General features: G+C 45.5%; 1 long non-coding RNA gene across 1 annotated transcript; it reads right to left on the bottom strand.

Annotated features, from left to right (window-relative positions):
* Positions 1 to 2,387: 2,387 nt before the first annotated feature.
* On the bottom strand, positions 2,388 to 23,636 carry LOC310711703. Its single transcript, XR_014528604.1, has 3 exons — positions 23,514 to 23,636; positions 19,685 to 19,849; positions 2,388 to 2,716 (listed from the first exon to the last, which is right to left on the bottom strand). It is a non-coding gene; the product is annotated as an uncharacterized lncRNA (long non-coding RNA).
* Positions 23,637 to 23,902: the final 266 nt, after the last annotated feature.

The raw sequence follows: 23,902 nt of genomic DNA on the forward strand, positions 1-23,902 counted from the left end.
ACAGCTACCAGGTAGCGGAGATCCTCGATTCCAGGTGGAAGGGAGACCAAGTAGAGTATTTGGTAATGTGGGAAGGGGAACCGGAGTCGGAAAACACCTGGGTTAGGGCAGAGGATGTCAATGACGAAGTTTTAATAGAGACCTTTCATCAGAGGTTCCCACGTAAACCTCAGCCTGTAGCGAGGTTCCGAAGGGAATACTTTGCCACCACCGACGAGGAAGAGGAGTTGGAGGGGTTCCCAGATTCTGAAGAGGAAGAGGATTCAGCGAGCCAGGACGACGATCGATGGAGGGAATTGTTCGAGACGTCGGAAGATGAGGAAGATTCTTTTCGGGGTTTTAGCCCTTCACCTCCCAGGGGAGAAGAAATGGGAGGGGGTGAGGGGGGCCCTGGAGGGGAGGTGGATGTCAGGGAACTGCCATCGGAGCATCAGGTGGTGGAGGGGCTCAGGGAGGAAGAAAGAGACTCAACAGCTGAAGCAGGGACCAGCAGGGGGAGGAGTGGATCTCTGAGGGAATGCGAGCAGGAGGGAGGGCTCAGGGACGCTTCCAGCGAGAACAGTGGGGAGGTATCTGAGTCTCCCATAGGGAGACCCACACCTCGCCGGAAACTGTCACGCCGTGAGTCCAGGAGACGCGTTTCCGTTAAGGAGCTCCTTTGCTGGAAACGCTTCCGCAGACAGCCACTGTCGGACTCTACTAGTGACTAGAGCAGACATGTCTGAGGAGCTCCGTCACACACGGAGGTTTGTGGGGTCGCACAAACTCTGAGGGAGCACGTTTTACGCACAAGCAGCTAATCAATCCCTAACAGATACCAATGTATAAAATCTCATACTTTAAGACAATTGGGAGCAATGCATCACAAAATAACATTCATTGGGGTATTGGGACATATTTATCCAACATCTGATGAATAAAAATAAGCTAAATACTAAAGTTTGCCTATTTCTTTGACAATCGATCAAAATTTGTTTTTGTTTAAATTGGTGGTTCCCAGACGTCTTGGGGCCACCACTCCCTTGGTTCCATAAACACCCCCAGTGCCCCCTGCCCTATCCTATAAGTGTCATTTTTCAGCATAGCAGTTTGCACAATCCAATAAGGAAAACAATAGCACAATAAAATTCAAAACAGGAGCAATTAAGAGCACAGCATTGCACAATCCCACTAAAACCTTTTAGCTGAATTAATTCAACTAAATGAATTAACTTGATCTAGTGATACCAGATTTCCAAAGTCTGATAGTCATTTACGCCTCCTGCCACCCCTTTGCCTCTTAGTGCCTCCCTCGGTAATCCCACTGCTCACTTTGGGAACCACTGGTTTAAATGGTGGGGTCAAGAGGGATGGGTATGCTTTGAGGAAGAAAGGGGGGTGTTAAGGGGCCCACTGACAACCTGTGGCCAGAAACCTGAAGCCAGCCCTGGATAGGCAACTGGTCCATCAAGCTCATCGTCTATCCCAGACATTCCCAACTTGGTGGCCTCCACATGTTTTGGAATATGACTCTTGTCATCTCTGACCATTGGCCATTCTGGATGAGGCTGATGGGAATTGGAGTCTAAGAACATCTGGAAGGGAATCAAATTGGAGAAGGCTGGTCTGGGCGGACCAGCAGTGGTTCTACAGGGTGTCAAAGAGGGGTTTCTCTCAGCCCCACATAGAGGTGCCAGGGGTTGAGCCTGGGACCCGTTGCATGCAAAGCAAGTGATCAACCACTGAGCTGAAACCCCTTCCCTTTTGCTGTGGAGGCTGGGTGTAAGCATACCTCTCTCAAGCTTTGCAGAAATCCTCAAAATACATGGAAAGTCTCCAGAGCTGGACTGCACCATCTCTTAGGGCAGAGGTGGTTAAACCGTGGTGAACATTCAGATGTTGTTATAAAGCCAATTATCCCTGACCATTGTCCATGCTGGCCAATCTGGGGGGCCCAGCAAATGTGGCCGATTGGAGTTGTAGGCCAAAACATCTGGAGAGCTGCCCCTGCCTTAATGCTTGTGGGCAACAGGAAATTGCTAGTTTTGATCCCAAAACTTAAACTGGGCAAAAAAACGGAACAGCTGTAAAAAAAAATGGCCAATTTTTCAGTGTGTCCATTGACGTTAATTTGGAGAGGGCATGAGAAACTCTTGCAAAGAATAATAGCCAGAGATCTTTTTTGGGGGGAGGGTGGGGGACTCTGCCTTCAACGGTCAGATTTCCATAATATGAACTGCTTGACAGTCCCTTTCCCTTTAAATTATTTTTTAACCATACAGGCAGTCATAGCTGATTCGAGACCCTTTTTCTCCCTTCCTTTCCCTTTTCCTTTCAATTACTTCCGTCCTTAATACGAACAATAAGAGGACTTCATCTCATGTCCTCTGTGGGACTCCGAGAACTTAGACGGTCTATAGACAGGTGCATAGATAAGGATTCAAAGTCTTTGTTCCACTGTCCAGACAGAACATGTTTAATCTTTTCTCTCACTCCTTTTTCTATGCCATTTAAACTTTAACCTAGTAGTAACTTTTACTGGCGTGAATTCGCAATTCAAAGGTTTAAAGATGAAAAAGTCCTTGCCTTGGAACATAGCTTGAAAACTTCATTCTTAGTCTCCGCTTCTTTTGAACTTCTTCTCACAGAGCTTTCTCTCTCTCTCTCTTTGTCTTTATTTTGCTGGGGCTCCGGCGTTTCTTTATGGCACAGGACTTTCCAGACCTAGCAGCAGGAGCTGTTCAAAGGGAGAGGAAGGGGGTGGGGGGGGGAGAGAAACTAGAGTAAAAGTCCAAAGCGCCAACTCACCTTAATGGAAGATATTTAAATTGTTGATGGGGCGGCTGCATTCTTCTTGATTTGGAGGGTAGGTAAGAACTTTCCTTCCCTCTGTATCATTAAGCAGTTGAACTCCATCTTAAGAGACTCCAACATTTCAGACCTCAAAAGGAGGGCCCTCTTGTGTGGACAAATACCCCTTCTTCTTATAGCCAAGAGTAAGAAGCTGAATTCTGCCACAGTCCCATCTGCCCCATATGTTTAAAGAAGTATTATGCCACTTAAACGTTGTGGCTTCCCCCATAGAATCCTGGAAACTGTCGTCTGTTAAGGGCTCTGAGAGTTGTTAGGAGACCCCGTTCCCTTCCCAGAGCTGCAATTCCCAGATTTCCATAGAGAAGGGGATTGATTACCAAACTGGGAACTGTAGCTCTGTGAAGAGAACACAGTGGTACCTCGGGTTAAGAACTTAATTCGTTCTGGAGGTCCGTTCTTAACCTGAAACTGTTCTTAACCTGAGGTACCACTTTAGCTAATGGGGCCTCCTGCTGCCACTGTGCGATTTCTGTTCTCATCCTGAAGCAAAGTTCTTAACCCGAGGTACCATTTCTGGGTTAGCGGAGTCTGTAACCTGAAGCGTCTGTAACCCGAGGTAACACTGTAGAGGTGTCCTGATGAGAAGTCACTGTTTCCAGAATTCTTTGGGAGAAGCCAAGATAACACTGCTTTCAGTGTATAGTGCAGACGGGGTCCAAGTCAGACCGTTGGTACATCTAACTCAGTGTACCACGGGAGTGTTTTGGGTGTAAGGGGGAGTTGCACAGCAGGAGTGGGGGGCATGGGCAGGGGAGGGAAGGTGAAAATTGGTGCTACGTGGGGTTGTAGAGCAGGAAAGTGCTTTCAGAAATGGAGGTGGAAGTGCGAAAAGCAAGTTGCCTGGGGTAGGAAGGGGAAGCTCTAGTGAGTTAATGGGGGTGGGGGAGGGGTTGGCGAGTGGAACGAGCAGGAGCACAGCCCCACAGAAGAACTTAAGGAGAGCCTGCTGGATCAGGCCAATGGCCTATCTAGTCCAGCATCCTGTTCTCAGAGTGGACAACCAGGTGGCTCTGGGAAGCCTTCAAGCAGGATCTGAGCACGGCAGTATTCTCCCCTCCTACAGTTTCCAGAAACTGGTATTTATTTATTTAATCCCGACCCGAATTCACTGCACAACCCCCCCCTCTCCCACCCCCTCCTCCCACCTCCAGAAACTGGTATTCAGATGCAGTGGAGGCAGAACACAACCATCATGGCTAGAAGCCATTGACGGTCTTATCTAACCTCCATGAATTTGTCTAAGCTTCTTTTAAAGCCAACCAAGTTGGTGACCACCACTGTCTCTTGTGGCAGTGAGTTCCATAGTTTAACTATGCGCTGTGCCTGAATAAGTCCTCCCTTTTCTTTGTCAGCTTCATTGGATGTCCCAAGAGTTCTCGTGTTATGAGAGAGGGGGTGGGGACTTTTCTCTATCCACTTTCTCCACAGTGTACATACTAGCAATAATAATAATAATTAGATGTATTCCCACCAATGCCCCAGAAAGAAAAATGGGGGCAATGATGTATCTAGGGCAGTTCCCAGAAAATCAGTGCTCTCCATAGTAAACAGAGTCTACTGAAGCCCATGAGATAGAAACAAGAAAAGAGGTGGGGGGAGATAGCAGGTCCAACCGTAGGCAATCTACTTGCTTTATCCGTCTCACTTTGACATTATTGGCATCTGAAGCTCTGTTACACCATCATCACCTCAGCTGGGTCCAAGGATGGGCTGCTAGCTCAAATTATTGTTTAGGACATGGGGCTGGATTTTCAGGGCAGCTCAGTGGGACCCATGTGAGAACAATTATCAAAAGAGCTCAAATCCCATTTACACAGCATGCTGGGATCTTCTGAATGGGAGCTGCTGCCAGCCATCCGCTCAGTGCTTTGCAGAACCTGGTCTTTATCCAATTCACAAAGGAAGCTAGCAAAGCCGTTCAGAAGAGAGAGAGAGAGAAATCACCCAGATTTTGTGATTCTGGAGAGTTTGGAATTTGGACTATAGCGCAGCTAAGCAAAAGGGCAAGACCTCCATTTTGCAGAATGTGCCTAACCTGCTGGGCAGGAGCCCCCACTGCCTTCTCCTGCTCTTCTCTGCCTATCCCTCATCCAAAAAAATATTCTTGCTGGGTTTTTAGCTGCAGCTCGCTCTGAGCAAAAAGCATCAGTGGTGATTTCCATGTTACCCATAGGAACATAGCTGACTTCTACCAAATCAGACCTATTGGTCCATCTGGTTCAGCGCTGTCTACACTGACTGGCAAAGGCACTGTAGAGTTTCAAACAGGGAAAGTTCCCAGTCTTACCCTTTGTAGACTTACAAAGCTGCCTTTTACTGAGCCAGGCCATTGCCCCATCTAGCTCAGTGTTGCTTGCGCTGACTGGCAGCAGCTCTCCAGGGTTTCAGGCAGGGGTCTCTCCCAGGCCTAACCTGGGGATGCTGGGGATTGAACCCAGGACCTTCTGCATATAAGGCAAGCATTCTGCCACTGAGCTACAGCCCTTGTCAGCCATAACTTGGCACTGGATATTGCAGCACTGGCTAGCCAAGTGCCTGACACGGCCGGATGCTGGCATTCATTATTGTCATTGACCATTCAAGGTAATTTTTTTTCCTTTCCTCCAACGTTTAAGCAATTAACACATGCAAAGATCAGGTTTTGTCAGGTGGGAAATTCAGCACATACTGAAGTTGGCAACATGGCAAACCTGTTACCTGGTTAACGATGTAGGTTGATTTTTCAGTCTACAAAGTATTTATCAACTCCATGAAAGCTGGAAAAGCAAAATGGCGGCATTTTGGTCATGCAACAACATTTCTGCTTGACAGGGATTTCTAATGATAAAAAATGGTGCCATAATGCTCCGTTAGAAAACCTGCTTTGCAGACGCTTCTTAACATCTTTTTTTTAATTTTTAAACTGTATGCACAGGGCCCTCCTAGAATTGTTTTTCTCTACCCGGAGTTGCTTTTCACTCTAGCATTCAGCCATTAGGCTCTACCTAAACTGTTTCTGGTCAGGACACACTATTGCATATGTGACACTGGCCTCGCTGATAATGGTTTTTTTACAGAATTTCTACCTCAGAGGCATCTGGTTCTTCAGTCTCAGGGGAAGGTGTCCATGAGGATCTGGGCTGTGGCCCCCTAGGCCTTGTTGATCTGGCAGATCCCTCTGGGAGCTCCTGTCCAACCGCCGCAGGTCTCCCTATCTTCTGCAGTCAGATCTGACCCATCTCACCAAATGGTGTCCCTGAAGTCTGATTCCATATTCAGTTCACTGACAGGTTCAGGGGTCATGACACAAGTATACCCTACCTATTGTGACCTTTGGCTGCACCCACCCCTAGCTCCACTGCAGGCATCCCCAAACTCAGACCTCCAGATGTTTTGGGACTACAACTCCCATCATCCCTGACTACTGGTCCTGTTAGCTAGGGATGATGGGAGTTGTAGTCCCAAAACATCTGGAGGGCCGAGTTTGGGGATGCCTGCTCCACCGGCTGTCAGCCGCCCTGCACTCTGCCCTGTCCTTTGCCGCCACCACCTATCCCTGGTTTTCAGCAGTCACCGCTGAAGTTAATAAACCTCTGATTAAGTTTCTGTGGAGTTTTCGTGACATTTACCAATTTAACTTGTCTGTGTAAGAGGCAGTTTCCATATACCACTTAGAACGCAATTATAAATAATACCAACAGTGACTTTTCTGAAGATACATCAGTTTGCAGATAAATTCCAGGATTGGATACGAGTGCTTTGAGGACAGCAGTTCTTTGAAGAAGGGAAATGCAGCTCCTCAAGTCCAGGGTGAAGAATGGTTGCAGGGGAGAAGCAAACATTTGGGGTCTGGTCTAATCAGACGCATGTACCCAGTTTTCAAACTGAGAGCCACATTCCACTCTGGGCAACCTTTGGAGGGCTGGATTCTAGTGGTGGGCAGAGCTAGAGGCAAAAGTAGACAAAGGGTGGAATTCCAAGTCCTGTGCAAATCGACTCAGAAGTAAGCTCCACTGGGTTGATTGGGCTACTCTCATTTAGTATACAGAGGATTTTAAAATTTATTTTTCATGCAACAAATTTTGTGTTTGTAGCACTACGTTAAAGTCACTTAACCGCATACTTGTTCCGCCAGCAAACTGTTTTGCCCCACTGGGACATTGTCACATAATAGAATACATAAAAAGGTTGCCAATAGATTTGTCATAAATAGATGCTGCAAACCATTGCGCCTCAAGTTTCTGCTAGTGCAGTTGTGTTGAGTTTCTCTGTTGCACAAAGTTAAAACACACCCATCTGCTAGGAGCCCTTGAGCTCGCAAATGGAAAAGGTTGGATACAGACATCCAATACTGTTCCAGAAAGCAAATGAAAGCGACTCCTTTCTGACTTTAGTGTGCTTCACATGCACTTCGCAGAAGCCGACCAGACAGCAGGAGAAAAACTTTCTTTTCCCCGGGGATATGGAAATGGCAGGGGTGGGTTTTTTTCTTACAAAATAAAATATTTCCCCTTCTAATTGTTCTGAAACTACATAGCAACAGGGAGAGAAATCCTTTTAAAAACTGGGGTGAGGGTGTGGATTCAGATGAAATAAGTAGGAAGGATGAAACTCTGATGGGATGGAAGAAGGTTTATTATTAATTTAGAGAATTTGTCCCCCACACTTCAGCCAAGTGAATGGGGCTGAATGGGGCAGCTTCAGGAGGCGCCAGAGGCCACCCTACCAAACACCATTTAATTCACTGAATATCTTCTCTATTTGAGCCAATGATCCTGATTATTTCTGGCACATGTTTTAGGAGTTTTCTGCCCCTCCACACGGATCAATAACCCTCTCCCTTGTTCCCAAATATGGGTGATAGCCAGTGATAGCCCTACTCATAGTAGATCCACCGGGGCTTATTGACATGGCCAATTTAGGCTCATTAATTTCAATAGGCCTACTCTGAGTAGGACTTCAGTGGCTCCAAGCTTATGTTTTAGAAGGGGCTGGCAACTGAATTCTCAAGCAGCTCTCCACCACGGCTTGCAAAGGCATCATGCACCCACCAACATCATAAGGCAGGAGAAATGTTGAAGAAAACCATTCGCATTCCATGAATGTTCCCAAGCCAAGCCTGGAGGTGAAATCTGGGGGCTTAAAAAACAAACAAACCAGCTCGCTTCAAATGAGAGGTTAATTTTTAAAGCCCCCAAATCCTTCTCCAGCTCGGAGCAAAATCTGAGTCATAGAAGAATGCCTCATTTCCCACTCCTGCCCATCTCCACCATTCTGAAAATCCTCAAAATCTGATAGGGTTGATCAATAGGGGCAGCTTCCAGTGGCATGAAGAAATGAGGTTGGGGACTGCATATGTGTCACCCAGGCTGCAGGCTACCCACTTCCGCTTTGAATGCATCTTGAGCAGAGGAAAATGTACCCTGAAAAGAGCGATGGAGTTGAAAACTTTTAAGAGAGCTCACAACATAAAATAATCAGAGATGAGAGGAGGGCGAAAGAATTAATTTCTGCAAGGGAGAAAAAATTACATTGCAAAAGATTAGACAAAGATAACCAAGAAAGGGTAACAGATCAAACACCAAGACAAATTTCATGAAAAGACATTCTGGGTAAAGAAAAGAAACATTGGGATGTACAGATGAGGTTGTAAGTGCCTTTTAAAGGGCCGTGTTTCAAGTTGAAGGGGAAGATTTCCACATCTTAGGTGGCCCCTTTTATGTCCTCCCTCCATTCTTGCGTGTCATCAAGAGAAATGTCGCCAAAGGTAATTCTTCTGTTACCTGAAAAGTTAATCCCGCACAGTGCCAACCTCTCTTTCTCAACTTTAGATTCCTTTCATGCAAACTTTAAAACAAAATGCAAACTCTTTTCAGAAAGGCCTGTACATCATCAGGTGGTAAGAAGGGAAAGGGGGAGGGCATAATTAAAATGTCTGATTTCTTGTACAAAAGGAGATTGTCTGGGCACATCAATTTATGTTGTTGGGGTATATAACAAAGATCTCTACCTGCCACCCTGGCATCTTTTTATGGCCCCCAGGACTCTTCCCAGGCCCCACCCCCAGACCACATCCCCCACAGGCCTGCTAAAGTGATTTTCACTGAGTTGGAATGTGTCCTTGAGTTGTGATAATATCTCCTGCTTACCCAGGGATGGAAGATGAACAGTGTCATCTGTCTGTCCACACCCCATTTTTCTGCTACACCAACCATTGGCATGTGCCCCCACAAAGGTCACCCACAAAGGATTGTTGCCCATGGGGTGGGGTGTTTAGCAAAAGTTGCTCAAACCCCAAAGTATCAGACTTTGAAAATCTGCTGTCACTGGATCAAGTCTGAATAATGTTTCCTGTAGGATAGAGCAAGGAGCACTGGGGATGAGTTTCTGGAACCAAAGGGATAGTGGTCTGTACATGCATAGTATGTATGAAGGAAAGAGGTAAGCTAGGATATGTGTCAAGACAAGACTCCAGCTAGAACCCAACCTTTTCAATGTTTTCTATGCACAGATACTTTTTTTGTATCATGGGAGCACAGGAAACTGAGACAGGCCACTGGCCCATCTAGCTCAAGATTGGAGTAACTCTCCAGGGTTTCAGACCCAGGAGTTTCTCCTAGCTTTACCCAGAGATGCCAGAGTTTGAACTTGGGACATTCCATGTGGGGACTCCACTGCTGAGCCACCACCATTCCCGGAAGTGGTACAGCCCAGACAGATGTATCACACTGAGAAGGAACTTGGAAAATAGGTGCTACATTACACAGGTCCACCCAGTATTTCTCCCCAGCCCCACAACAGTGATTGGGTGCAACAACCTTGCAACTGGAAGGAGATCATCAGGTCTGCAGAGCCACAAAGGTCCGATTTCCAGAGAGCCAGTGTGGTGTAGTGGTTAAGAGCAGTGGACTCGTAATCTGGTGAACCGGGTTCGATTCCTTGCTCCTCCACATGCAGCTGCTGGGTGACCTTGGGCTAGTCACACTTCTTGAAGTCTCTCAGCCTCACTCACCTCACAGAGTGTTTGTTGTGGGGGAGGAAGGGAAAGGAGATTGTGAGCCGCTTTGAGACTCCTTCGGGTAGTGATAAAGCAGGATATCAAATCCAAACTCTTCTTCTACTACTACTATTACTTCTTCTTCTACATTTAGTGTTGTTAGGCCCTCTCTAACTGCCCTTCAAGACTATGCCGCCACCACAGCCACACCCCTGTCTGCAAGCCATGCCCCTCGGCAACCCTACTTTGCACCTTCCTTGTTTTTGACTGGCTGGGATGTCCCCTGGAATTCTGATAAAATGCCTCTTGCTCAGAGGAGGAGTGTGAGTCTCTGTTAGAACCAGCCTACTGTCTAAAGGTAGAATTTACATTTATTGCTGTACCCAATGTTGCTCCATTTATTGCTCCTCCCACTTTTGCTTCAGGCCCCACCCACCACTGGCATATCACTCTCAGGGGGTTGCCCTGAATTGATTCTCAGGCAGGAAGAGATTCCTCACCTCTGCATTAAGGTCAAATATCCTTGCCAGGAAAGTGGATTGCCAAGTATGGCTGATTATTCACTCCATGGATTCAAAGCACAGGAGGAAAAGCCCAAAATATTCTCCCAAATTAAAAACCATTGTCGCATTGCAACAACCTGGATAGGTAGGCCATTATCATTCCTATTTTACTGACAGGAGATTGGGAAAATTTGCATAGGCAAAGATGCAATTCTACAACCCAAATTCTTTCTCACTGCCTTCGTTCTTCTGTTCTTCTCCTTTGGTATATTTTAACAATTGCTGTATTAACTTAATTTCAGTGCCCTCCCCCCTTTAAAGATCCTTGGGTGCTTCTTTTAAAATTGCCTTCTTCTTTTTTGCTGCTGCTCTGCTTCTAGATATCTTAGCACCTTCCTAGATATTTATCTTCGACAGATTTTTTTTTTGCTTCCATCAGGCATACACCACATATAAATGAACCAAGAAGAAGAAGAATGTGGGGGTTGGGGTGGGGAGGAGAGCCCATTTTCAAAAGGGACTTAAAACCACAAGCAGCAACAGAAAATCTGAATGTTCAAGTTTCAAAGTGTCTCGCAGCCAGGAGCAAACACCTCGCCATTGACTGAGCCAGAGAGGACACAAAAAGCTGTACTGCAGAGGGAGAGGAAGGGGGCAGCTCATAATTGGGTCCAGCTGATTCCACAAGACAGTGTATGAACATCCAGACTTTCAGCATGATCGCCACGGGAAACGCCCGCCACAAAGCCAGATCTGTGGACTCAAGCGCCACAAAAGTCTATGGCTCTTTTCTGCTCCGTGACACACTGTGAGATTAAGATGAAGGGAGAGGGAGAGATGTTTCCTCTTAAAACAGTCCTTTAAACAAAATCCTGGATCCGGAACGATGGGCCGCCTTCTTGGGCACACATTGTCATTTTACGCAAGATCAAGTAATAAAAAGAGGGGGCAGGAATGTTTCCTATTTCAGCCATATGCAGAATGGACAGAGAACCGTTTCTAAAAACTGGAGGGGGTGTGTGAGTGTGAGTGGGGGGGGGAGTTTGCCTAGTTCAGATTTTCTTTTGCACAACAATGGAATGTGTAGGAAGGTCGCTGCCAACACCCTTTGTGCATTTAGCCAAGGGTACAACCTATGCAAGCACATGACTGAACGAGCATTTGGGGACCCAACTGCCAAGCCAAGATGATGATGCATCGTAACCCATAGCAAGGGGGACGGGTCAGGCAGGCTTCGAAGCAATTTTCTTCACACCGCAGTAATGAAACATCAGTCATAAATTATGATAGAAATAAGGCATTGGTTTTCCTCTAGAGGCAGCTCCATTTGCGACTGGTCATCTGCAGGGCAAGGGAGAGCCTGCTGGTGCAACCTGGATATTCTTTTCGTCAATAATTCAATAATTGAATTATTAGCAACAATTGTCGATAATTTCACCATTCAGGGACAAGCATTTCACTCTATTGCTTTCAGTGGCGTTTTTTTAAAACAAGCTGTTTGATTTGTTATGCTTTGTGTCATAATTCATTGGGTGTTTTTTTAATAATAATAATAATAATAATAATAATAATAATAATAATAATAATAGAGTAGTGCATTGGAAGCTGAACGGAATCCATTCCGGAAGTCCATTTGACTTCCAAAACATTCGGAAACCAAGGTTTGGCTTCCCACTGGCTACAGGAAGCTCCTGTAGCCAATTGGAAGCCGCGTCGGACGTTCAGGTTCCAAAAGAGCGTTTGCAAACTGAAACACTCACTTCCCATCCTCCCATCCCTCTGGTCTAAGAAAACACCCCACTAGTGGATTTATCTCAGTCTTATCTGGTTTGAGCTTCAGTAAACATCAATATGAATAACAGTTCCAGAAGAAAGAAAAATAATAGGATGGGATGTAACAGAAATGTATCTGTGGATTAAAAAAACAAACAAACTACAGGAAGGGGTTTTTTTTATTCTATTCCTCTCTCTTTTTTTGGGAGGGGGCACATTTTTAAAAAAGATAACTCTTAACCTCAAACTCCAACCAGTGTACTTTTGAGGATAGAGGTCTTTTTTTATTTAAGTCTTCAAAAAAAAAAAATTTAGTAAAGCTGTTGGAAATGGTTTTAAGAAAATGCCTTGACGAGATCAGTAGGGGATGCTCTATAGCTAACAAGAAAATGCTGGCAAGCTGGAGAGGTAGATCAGGTCAAAAATGCCAAATATGATGGAAAAACTGTATGATGTGACAAGAGAAGCCCTGGAGACAAGAGACAAAGGCAGCAAAGGAGAGAAAGGAGCAGCACTCAAGATATGGTGCTGGGAGAGAGAAAAAGGCAGGTTTTTTCCTAGTGGAGTGGGGTGATAAAACCTGAGGACCCAGAGTGATCCAGCATCGAAGAACCAAAACTATTTTGCCAATTGCACTTAATTATTCGATCACACAGAGTAACAGACCTGGAATCGAGGCAGAAAAGGGGGTGGCGGAAAGATGGGAATAGTCAAAACAGATCCGAGTGTAACTTGGATTCTTTATTTTATTTTATTTAAAAAAAGAAGAGTCATTGCAAAAGCTGTTTTTAAAGAAAGGTGATCACCATGTGCAGCTGAATTCATGTGAAGGATGAAAAGATGAGGGAAAGCAAGTCTTCTGAGCCTGCTGGTGCCAGCCAGACAATGAACCTGGGGGAAAACAGTGGCCGGGGTGGGGGGTGGGGGGTGGAGAGCAAGCAAGGGAGGGAGGAATACTAAACCCCAAAGAAAGGGGTAAAAGAAAAGAAAAACCCACCTAAGTATGTGCAGAATCAAAGCAGATATTCTAAAGAAAGGTCAGAAGCAGAGAAAATGTTCTTGTGTGTGTGAATAATCTGTGCAGCCGAAAAGGAGGAAAGCGGAAGGGGGAGGGAGAGAGAGGTGAATAATAAACCAGCGGCTTGAAAGTTATTACACCACGCAAAAGGGAAACTGTTCTGCCAAAAAGAAAAAAGTGCAAAGTGAAACAGATGTTCCTAACAACACTGACTGATGGGGAGGTGAGGAGTTAGCCCCAGCAGCAACTAGAACAAGGCCCATGAAAACATCGGGCCAAGGACTCCTGACCAAGACAATGCTAGCAGGTCGAATGGACTGAAAAGCGAGACAGAGAATGGCCCTTGTGCGTGTCAAAGTCTCATCTTCCAAACAAAACCAGGGGGGGGGGCTTTAAATTGTTCACAATTTACTCTAGGAAGTGGGAGGTATAAGGCGGCGAAAGGGCAGACTTCGAGGAGATCCATAGCCCTATGTGGGAGTTGCAGTTTCCCATGTTGATGAGCAGGGGAGCAAGGAGCGGGGCCACACTGAGGAGTCAGCCCCACTGGCTTTGCTCTCCTCCCTCTTGTGATGTCTGCATGCAGAGCACCAACATCCACAGAAGGAGGTGTATATTTAAGAATATAAGGAGGTCAGGGGAGCCTGAGGGATCAGGCGGGTGGCCCCTTCCAATGCCATCTCAACTAGAAGCCACCACATCTAGTGGCAGCAAATCCCATTTTTCAAGCAGAAGAAAGAGTCATGAAAATAACTGCGTTCTTTTGTTTCAATCTGCCTCCGCCACAGAATTAAAGGTGGAAATGCAGGGTTGTGCTGCCTATTACAGGTCACCTGTGATTTAATTGCCCTGCTGAATGAGGCCAAGGGCCCATCTAGTCCAGCACTCTGTTGCCACAGCCCAAAGGCAGGATTGGAGAGAGCAACTGCCCTCTCCCCACCAGTGATTCTCAGACTCTGGCATTCAGAGGCATATATTGCCTCCAACCGTGCAGGCGGGATATAACCATCATGGCTAATAGCTTGTGCTTGTGGTTTGCCGTGCATTGTTATTAATAATAGTAAATTAGATTTCCAGCCCACCCTTCACTGTAAGGTCCTAGGGCAGGCTGAAATGATGTAAAAATACAATATTAAAACTGGCTAAAAACAATCTACAATGAGAAGATTAGGCTGAGTACTAAAGGTATATATTACAAGAGATGCATCCAGACTTTGGAACCCACCTTCTGACCTGGGAAGTTTCCCTTGCTATCTCTTTCTAATGCCTTTTGCAAAATTGCTGGGTTTTTTGTTTTGTTTTTAAAGAAGGGATTTTATTCATTGTTCAAAGCTGCAATCCTATACTCACTTTACTTGGAAGCATGCTTTGTTTGACTCCATGGGACATGGGTAGAAATGTGCAGGATTAGGAATGGAGGAAACTGTGTCAGACCATTAGTCCTTCTAGCTCAAAAATGCCGGGGAATAAAACCACTCCCCCCGCCCTAGAAATATAGAGATGGAAGGGACCTTCCATCAATGCCTTGCAATGCAGGAATATATAGCTGTTCCATACAGGGATCGAACCTGCAACCTTGGCATTATCAGTACCATGCTCTAACCAACTGAGCTGTCCAGGCACTGTTCAATTGCACTGCTAAAGCTGTTGAAAGCTGTTTTCAGGGTGCAATTCATGGGAAGGTCATAGGATTCTATTGTCATTTAAATCTCTCCATTCAGTGCAACACCACAATGGAGATGACTGGCTACTGCTGCTTTCGTGCTTGCCATGCTTGTCTAGCAGCAATACCGCCATTACAAAATGGAGCAGGGGGCTGGCAGGTCACTCAGAGAGGCTTGGTGGGTGAGTTTGGGGTGAGCTTGCAGTTCCCACCTCTGCTGTACATTTTCAATCTCTTTCCGAGGGTTTAAAAAGAAGTTTTGTAACAGATTTTAAGTTTAGTGCTTCATGTTAAGCACCAAACGCATCGCTACAGAATTATATCCAATTTGTTCTGCATAAAGCATGTCAAGCACAGGATCGGGATGTTACAGAAAATTGTTGTTCTCCCTCTCCTTTTATCGATGAAGCTTTCCAATGCTGGAATCCTGAGCAGGTGTCTCAGTAACTGACTTGTTCCCAGCATAGCTGTGTACTGGGCGGCAAAGAAAATTAGGAAAATGCAGCTGGACTGTGAAAGAGAAGGAACATTTAAAGTAATTGTGGTCCTCTTAAACCTAAACTATATGCTGGAGGGTAGACTGTGAGTTGAATAGGCCTAAAATCAAAAGTTATTTTCCTTTCATTGACCTTCTGTTCCCTTCCTGCCCATGAATCAAGTTTGGATTTATAGGTGAAATGGTCCACTTGTTAAGAATGCCTAAAAATTAAATAAGTGCATTAGTTATTGTTATGTACTCCCGAGCCAGTGAATGCTTGTAGGGTAATAAATACCTTGCTCCTTTTAACCTTCTGCCGCATTGTATTTATAGAAGGCCAGCTTTTGGAACAAAGAAGAAGAAAACTTGAAACTCTGAGGAATGTATTTCAAAGGTTCTCCTGGGAGACTGACAGTGCAATGAACAACGCTGCCTTATCCTGAAGCAGACCACTGGCTCACCGACCCCTAAACAAGAAGAGTCTGCTGGATCAGGCCAATGGCTCATCTAGTCCAGCATCCCATTCTCACAGACGTCTGTGGGAAACCCAAGAGCAGGATCCAAGCACAAGAGCACTCTACCCTCATGCTGTTTCCAGCAACTGGTATTCAGAAGCATTGTACTTCCAACTGTGGAGGCAGAACGTAGCCATCACGGCTAGCAGCCATCGAGAGCCCTCTCCTCCTGATTCTTGTTAGCTGGGAAAACAAATGATTACAGAGTCCATATGGTTAGGGTCAGCTCACCCCTATTTTTTCTAGAGGCAAATCGCATACATACACATACAAATTCAAATTACCATTGGAAGCCATGGACACAATACGATTCAGTCTGAAGCCCAGAGACAGCCAGCGGCTCAAGATTCATTAACAATGTTTTGTTTGGTTCGGTTTTGCTACTCTAAAGAAGTACATCAAGCTTTTTTTTTTCTCGCCCCTCCCCCCAGCAAAATGGACATAGATTTAGTTGTGAAACTCCCATTAAAACTAATGGGAATCACGCAGCTCAGTTCATGCACATTGTACCAAAAATATGCCCCCTAATGTGTTATCGTAAAATGACCTTTGCAATGTAAAATGCCCGTTGTTTTCCCCCTCTTCTCTCCCCTCACCGTTTTTTTAATAGAAAAAACTAAAACAAATGTTAACTGTTTAGCTGTCCAGGGCTCCAAGATCTATTTGTATCACAGGGATCAAAGAAGCTGTTTGTCCTGAATTATAAATTAACACAGAAGTACGCGAGCTAAAGGAGAAAAAGACATTTCCTTTTTCAAACCTTTATTAATGCAGTAATATTCTGATTGGGGGGGAGGTATGTGGTTTCTGCGCTTCAAGAAGCAATGCTGTTGAAAGAAATCATGGGTCCAAGAGGCTATTTGACTGTGCCCATCCCAGTGGGCCAACTGTCATGGTGTCAAATGGGGTTGAGACGGAATGCCAGCATCTGTCAGAAGAGGATTCCAAGATGGGAATAGGAGGCAACCCAAGCAGTGACGCTGCCCTGAGACTGCTGGGCATCCCAAAATGGGAGGGGGATGCAGCTGAGCCAGTCTCTCCTCCTCCTCCCAAGAGGGAGGTTCCACAGTAACTGATGAGACAGTTGGCAGAACCAGTTAGATTGAAGGTGCATGGAGTGCCAAAGCATTGGACAGGTGACTCGGCCTCCCTTTAGAAATGGTCACTTGCAAGCACAGTCTTCAGTGGAAATGACTGGCCTCACCCTGCTCCTTTACAAGTGGAGGGGGGGCATGTAAGGTTTGGGGAGAATATCTTTGCTTATGACATCTAGCCCTTGTGCCCTGTATCTTGAGCAGATGCAGACATCATGTGATGAGTGAGGTCATCACTTGTCATTTGGCTAGGACCTCAGAGTCCTAGCAAGTAGCAAAAGTGGGTCCTGCAGTCCTGCAATCTGCATGTATCTTGTTTGGCAAAGGTCCAGGGCTCGCAAGGAACAGGGCCTCGCTGATTTCAGAAAAGGCTTATTAAGCAAAGCCTTGGCAAACGAGATCCTGCCTGGCAAAGGGCAGTAGCAGGGTCTCATTTGACAGAGGCATCACAAGCAAAGACAAACCCAGTAAGGTGCTAACTGGGGAACCAAAGGACAGAACCGGCCCTCAGTGGCTCCCTAAGTGGCCCCTGTGACTCTGCCCAGGCCACGCCTCTTACTGGCTCTGCTTTGCACCCTCCGTGATGGTTTTTGCTGGCTGGGATGTGTCATTGACCTCTGATAATGCCTCTTTCCTTGCCTGGATGGAGGAGAGAGGGGTATGTGTGTGTGCGTGTGTAGAAACCAGCCTAACTGTACAAGGGTAAAACTTCACACTAATTGCTCCTCTGGCCCTACTCATCACTGTCATGTGGTCCCTGGAACCTTACCCAAAATGGAATGTGGCCCTTGTACTCAAAAAGACATGCGAGCGCGCACACACACACACTGCAGAAAGGTTACAGTAAGTAGAGCCATGCCACGTAACAGTCAGGTTCAGGGAACTGTAGCATAGCACATTCAGGTTCTGGCAAATTATATCAGTACCCCAGACAGCTCTCAGTGAACTTAGACTGCCTGGAATTTCCCCCTTGACTGGAAGTTAATAGGGGCCTGTTGTCTCAGCAAAGGCAGGCATCTATAAAGGCAGGCAAGGCTTGTTCTGCATTAGACCCCACTCGGTATATTAGCAGCAGAGCATCTGCTTTTCATGCAGAAGGTCCGAGGTTCAGTCCCCAGCATCTCCAGGTAGGACTGGGAATATCTCCTGCCAAGAACGCTGGAGAGCCACTGCCAGTCAGTATAGACAATACAGGGGTAGATGGACCAATGGTCTGATTCGTACACCACATTAACTTTAAAAAAGGAAAAGTTTAAAAAGTAAATATGCTTTAACCTGGGTTATATGGCTTGCTATACAATATTTATTGTGATACTCCTTCTTTTATTATGTGTTGAATTTTACTGTTAGCTACCTTAGGCATTTTTTAATGGAAACAATAAGTATAACAGTATCAAATAAATAATACATGTGGAGTTCTTAATGTTACTGGAGATTTGCCCAAGCAGATGCCCCCGCAAAACCCCAAGTAACCCAGAGGAGCTAACATGTTTTAAAATAATATCAACAGTATTTTAGTCCATGCACACTTGCTGCCCCCAAATAAACCTTCCCTCTTTTCACTGTTGGTCTGTTGCAAAATCTGAGCATGCTTCAAGGGTATGAAAAGAAGAGCTGAATTTAATGACTGAATCCTCCAACCTGCTTTGCTGTCTTTTCTGTTTTTCTGTAAAACCTGGTGGATTGAGAGCCCTTCAGAGATCCGGCATGCAGCATATATGTGCTGTCTTAAGGCAGGCAAGAGTTCATCTGTGCATGTGCAGCTGAAATAATTTTTGGAAAGAATGCAAATGGAAGGAGCAGGTTGGCTCCTTTTATCTTCCAGATTTTGTGGGAACTTCAAAAATGAGCAGAACATTTAGAATCAAGACAATGGAACTCAGATATTTAACTTTCCATTTTAATTATTCCTTTGCCATCCCTTCCATCCTTGATGGACTTGCAGGCTTCCCTCATCTCAACCCAAAGCATTTCGAAGCACATGCAAATCCACAGGACATTTCTTTTGTCCTTTCAAGTTCAGTTGCTCTCAGGTACCCATATGTCACCGGCAATCCCATATTTTCACAGCTAGACAGTTTCGGGTCACATCTCACCTACTGAAAAACGATGCCTTAAATCCCAAAGTCGAAGAAGGAAAGCCCTTCATTAAAGTCAATGCAAGATTTATGAATTCACAAGTTTGTTTGTTTATTTAAAAGAAAAGAGTTTGAACACAGTCCAGGCAAAGTGGAGCGGTTTGAGGAAAGAGCACATTCATTTCCATGGGAGAAATTTAAACATGGGGTTTCATGAACATGACAAGATTGCATTGAGAATATTACACCTCCTGTAAAGAGCAAAAGCAACAAGGGAGCCTGACAGTTTCCCATTGGCTCTAGAAACCCCTATCCTATCATGTCATCAGGTAAGTGAGCACATTGACTGTAGCCTAAGTCCTTCACTTTGGCTGAAATGTGTCCATTGTTTTAAATTGATAGGCAGTTCAGAGAAGGTAAATATTATCTCACGGGGCATGTTACTTTCAGGAGACAGTGACCAATGGGTACGCACATCAAAGCAAACTCTACCATTGATCTATGGCTCTCCCCTGACAGTGCATGTGCACTAGAAAGATGCATCTACTCCCTTCATTCAGAGATTAAAATATTAGAGAGTTATCTGAGCTGGGCTACAGCCAGAAGTATAGTGGTCATGGGAGTTGAAGCCCTTTTACTATTTCCCCAGCGGGGTCCCTGTCTCTAGTGTCCTACAGCCACCCAAACAGCATGAAAGGGGAGCTTTTTAGCCACTGAGAATAAACCTTCTTACCTTTTGTGCTTATTGGAGCCAACCAGAGTCAAAGGAGGTGAATCAGCCAGCAAGGATTGGCTCCTAGGGTCACTCTGGAGAAGGCGTGGCAGGAATAACCCTGGGGATTTGTTCTGTGTGCTCCGAAGCAAGCATTTAGGAACAATGAAAACATAAGGTGATTCACTGTCAAGAAAATGGTTGAAAGTTTCACTACGTACAACAGAACTTCAAGGGAAGTGCAACTTAAGTCAATCCAAAAGAAGACATTGGAAGATTCCAAAATATTTTATGTATATGCACAGAAAATAGTGGATCTAGCTGAAAGGCAACACATGGAGATCTGTATTGGTCAAATTAACAACAACAGCAGCAGCAGCAACAACAACTTATGGAACAGACCCTGAACTTCTTAATTTGCCACCACGCTAAGGCCAGAACTGAGGTGAGCCAGGAACCAGGAGGTTGAGACATACCAGTAGTATGGACTAAAGAGTAAGAAGTGGAGGACAAATCATGGGGGTGGGGCCCACAAGCCTGTCAGAACGGAAGAACAAGTCAGAACTTAATGATAAGCCAGGAGACAGGATCAAAGGATAACCAATGGATACAGGAACACACCACTCCTCAGGAAGCTGATGATGCTCAAGCAAGGTCCAGTTGGAACAGGAAGAGTTGCTGTACTCCTTCCTGTCCAGGAATATCTGGATGGGCAGATACTGAGAAGCTGCCAACTGTACTTTGGTGGCTCCCCACATGGAGCAGCTATCCACAGTCCCCAGTAGCTCATGACACCAGCAGAGGGAGTTGAACTCCAAAGAATAGCAGCTCTGGGAGCCCTATTTTTTTTAAAGGACATCCCTTCAAACAATATAATTAGGGACAGTAAATTCACCAGAAACATGCATCAGAATGTAAAGACTTTCCCTGATAAATAGGGAAAGCTGAAGCATATATTAACAATTGGTGACTCTGCCAAAAAGAAGATAATTTTCTATAAACGTGAGGCACATTTCACAGGACTGAACCTTCCTTCTTTGATAAGAACAGAGCAATCTTGTGGGATGAGGCTCTACATGTGCACTGGAGCATTTATGGAGCTCTGGGCTCGAGGCTTTGCTTGGGGTGCAAACATCCAAGCAGAACCGCAATCCTTTAAAACGTGACTCAATGGGGTTCCATCTGTGGTCACAAAGCAGCAGCGACCACCAGGGAGCCCCTGGGGAAGATATTAAAAGGTCTTACTCTAAGGTAGGGCATAACCTGGCCTCTGATCATATGCCCCATTCTTCTTAAATGGACAAACCACAATGTAAGGTAAGCATTTCTGTTTCCATGACACCCAGCAAGAAAATAAACATTCCTCTCCCTGGAAAACGACACACATGATAGCAAAACGTTTTAGCAAGTCTAATGACAAAACGCAGAGCCGTCATAACAGATTACAGGCGACACAGCGAAAAGACTTATTTTGATAGCTTGGTATGAAAAAGAATATTGTCAACGTTTTGCATACAGAAGGAAGGAGGCTATTTTCAGGTCACTGTTCTTTGTTCTAAAAGTGACATAAATGGATTGTATGTTGCTGTTTTTTACAGGTATTTTTCAGAGGATTATATTTGTGTATCTGAACAGAGAGCAATACAAAAGAGGGTGGATAACAAACTCTCTAGGTATTTATTACAAACCTCCCCAGCTGTACATCAGGTTAGATTTGAAAAAGCAAGAAGAAAAATATCTGGCCAGGAACACACAATGTTACAGTTTCACCTCTGAAAATAAAAGGCCTTGGCGATTTAGGAAAGGGAATATATATTTTTAATGGGGGTGGGGATATGATTTGAATGTATGTTTTATCTTTTAATGAGAGTGGTAATATTCTGTGCAAATGCACCAATGAAATCCTATGCCAAGACAAAAAATGCTAAAATGCTACATTATGCAAATGAATACTAAATTATGCAATTTTATGTCATTGACCATTGTTTAGCTTTCATAAAAACAGCCAAGGTTAAGAGAGCTATATATTTTAAATTCATGTTTAAAACATTGCACTTAGACATTAAGAGCATTAAGGTGATGGTTTTATTCACAACATAACAGATTTCACAAGAGGGAGCGTGACGTTTTGCACTGAAACAGGGAGTATTTATGCGTTCGAGAAATTCAAATTCTGCACTTGGAACAAACAGCGCAAATCTATATATGCAAAACAAATGTGCATATTCTCATTCTACAGACTGTATTTTGAATTAAGTAGATAGAAGGAATTAGGTGTGTTTAGCCTGGGGAAGACTGAGAGGCAATGATAGCCATCTTCAAATATATGAAGGGCTGTCACATGGGAAATGGAGCAAGCATGTCCCCTGCTATTCCAGAGGGTAGGATCTGAACCAATGGATCCAAATTGCAAGAAAGGAGATCCCAACCAAACTTTCTGATGGTAAGAGCCATTTGGCAGTGGAATAGACGACCACACAGAAGGTGATGGACTCTCCGGCAGGGGTGAATGGAGGGATAGAACCAGCTCTGCATCCTCAGCCATCCTGCTCACACCTGCCAGGATGAAAGGAGGATGGCTCATTTCATTAGACTTAGTAGTCACTTGTCACCTGAAGGACCCCAAGCGACTTAAAGCAAAAAATTAAAAAAGATATGCAATACATATTACTATGGATGGTGGTGCTTACATCCCATGTTCTGCTGGGCTCCACAGAGGGCCTTCTCGGTGGTGGCACCCACCCTGTGGAACACCCTCCCATCAGATGTCAAGGAAATAAACAACTATCTGACTTTTAGAAGACATCTGAAGCCCAGTAGGGTGCCATTGCAGCTGTCTCCCCACCCCCGCATGCCCCGCCCCCAGGACACGCACCAGCCCCGCCCCCACCTGCTCTCCGCCTCCCTGTGCCAGAGCATGAAGCTCCGCCACTGTACGGGATCAGACCACTGGTTCATCAATCCCAGGGTCTCCAGGGTCCCAGGCACAGCCGATCTTTCTCATCCCCTGAGACCAGATCATTTTAGCTGGAGAAACCATGGATTGAATCCAGGACCTCCTGAGTGCAAAGCACATGTTCTGCCAATGAACTATGACCCCTTCCCTCTCCAGTGTCAGGGGTGTAGCTAGCTGCTCTGGCACCCGGAGCGGCAGGGGCGGGGCGAGTTGTGCACGGGAGCACTGCACGGGGGTGCCACAGTGATCCGCACCCTGGGGGGCAGCGCAGCCCATGGAGTCCGCCTGACAGACACAAGCCCCATTTCGGGCAGCGCAGGGCCCTGAGCCACTGCGTCACTCCCAGGAGAGACGCGTGGCTTGGACATGCTGCAGGCCAGGCTCCGCGGTAAGTGCCGAGCCCCACTGTGTGCCATTTTGTCACCCCCCTCAAGGATCACACCCAGGACGGACTGCACCCCCTGCACACACCCTTCCTATACCCCTGTCCAGTGTCTCTCACAACAATTATCATAATATATATTTATACCCCGCCTTTCTCCCAAGTTGGTATTCAGGGCGGCTTCCAACATTTCAAACTATCATTATAAAATGCAAAGTGATAAAACCAATTTAGTTCAAGTACTCAAAACACATTTAGAACCAGCAATTAAAATACATACAATATGTCCTGACAGCAACCCAGCGACCAGCATCACCTGCACCTTAATTTTCAAGGACCCATCCAAACAGGAAGGTCTTATACAGTGCCAAAAGGATATCAGAGAGGGAGACAGTCTAACCTCTCTTGAGAGAGAATTCCACTATCTGGGAACGGTCACAGAAAAGGCTCTCTCTCTCCTGTCACCATCAAACATGCCTCTAATATTAATAGAACTGAGAGAAGATGCTCACCTGAGGATCATAGCACCAGGGCAGGCTTGTATTTTTCAAGTAGCCTAGGCCCAAGGCTCTCCGTGTTCCTTTAACTGGAAGAGCTGAACCTGGCATCTTACACAGGCAGAACATATGTTGTACTACCTCTGAGCTGTGGCCCACCATCGGCCAATGATGTCATCATCCAGTGACCACCTCACAGTGATTCCTACAAAGCCCAGTCCCTACCTGACCTATTTTGACCTTGCCTGGGAAAGTGGGTTCTTGGCTGACCTCCAGCTACAGAGGCTGCTTCTGTTGTTCAGGATACCTAGAGGCTACCAGGGTAAGGCTATCAGATAGGGGTTGTTGCCAGGGTTGATATTATCTGGATTATGGTTCTTCAACTGCTATTGTTAGACCTTATT

The sequence above is a fragment of the Podarcis liolepis genome (genome assembly GCF_965112155.1).
Source record: "Podarcis liolepis genome assembly, chromosome: 7".
Lineage (NCBI taxonomy): Eukaryota > Metazoa > Chordata > Lepidosauria > Squamata > Lacertidae > Podarcis > Podarcis liolepis.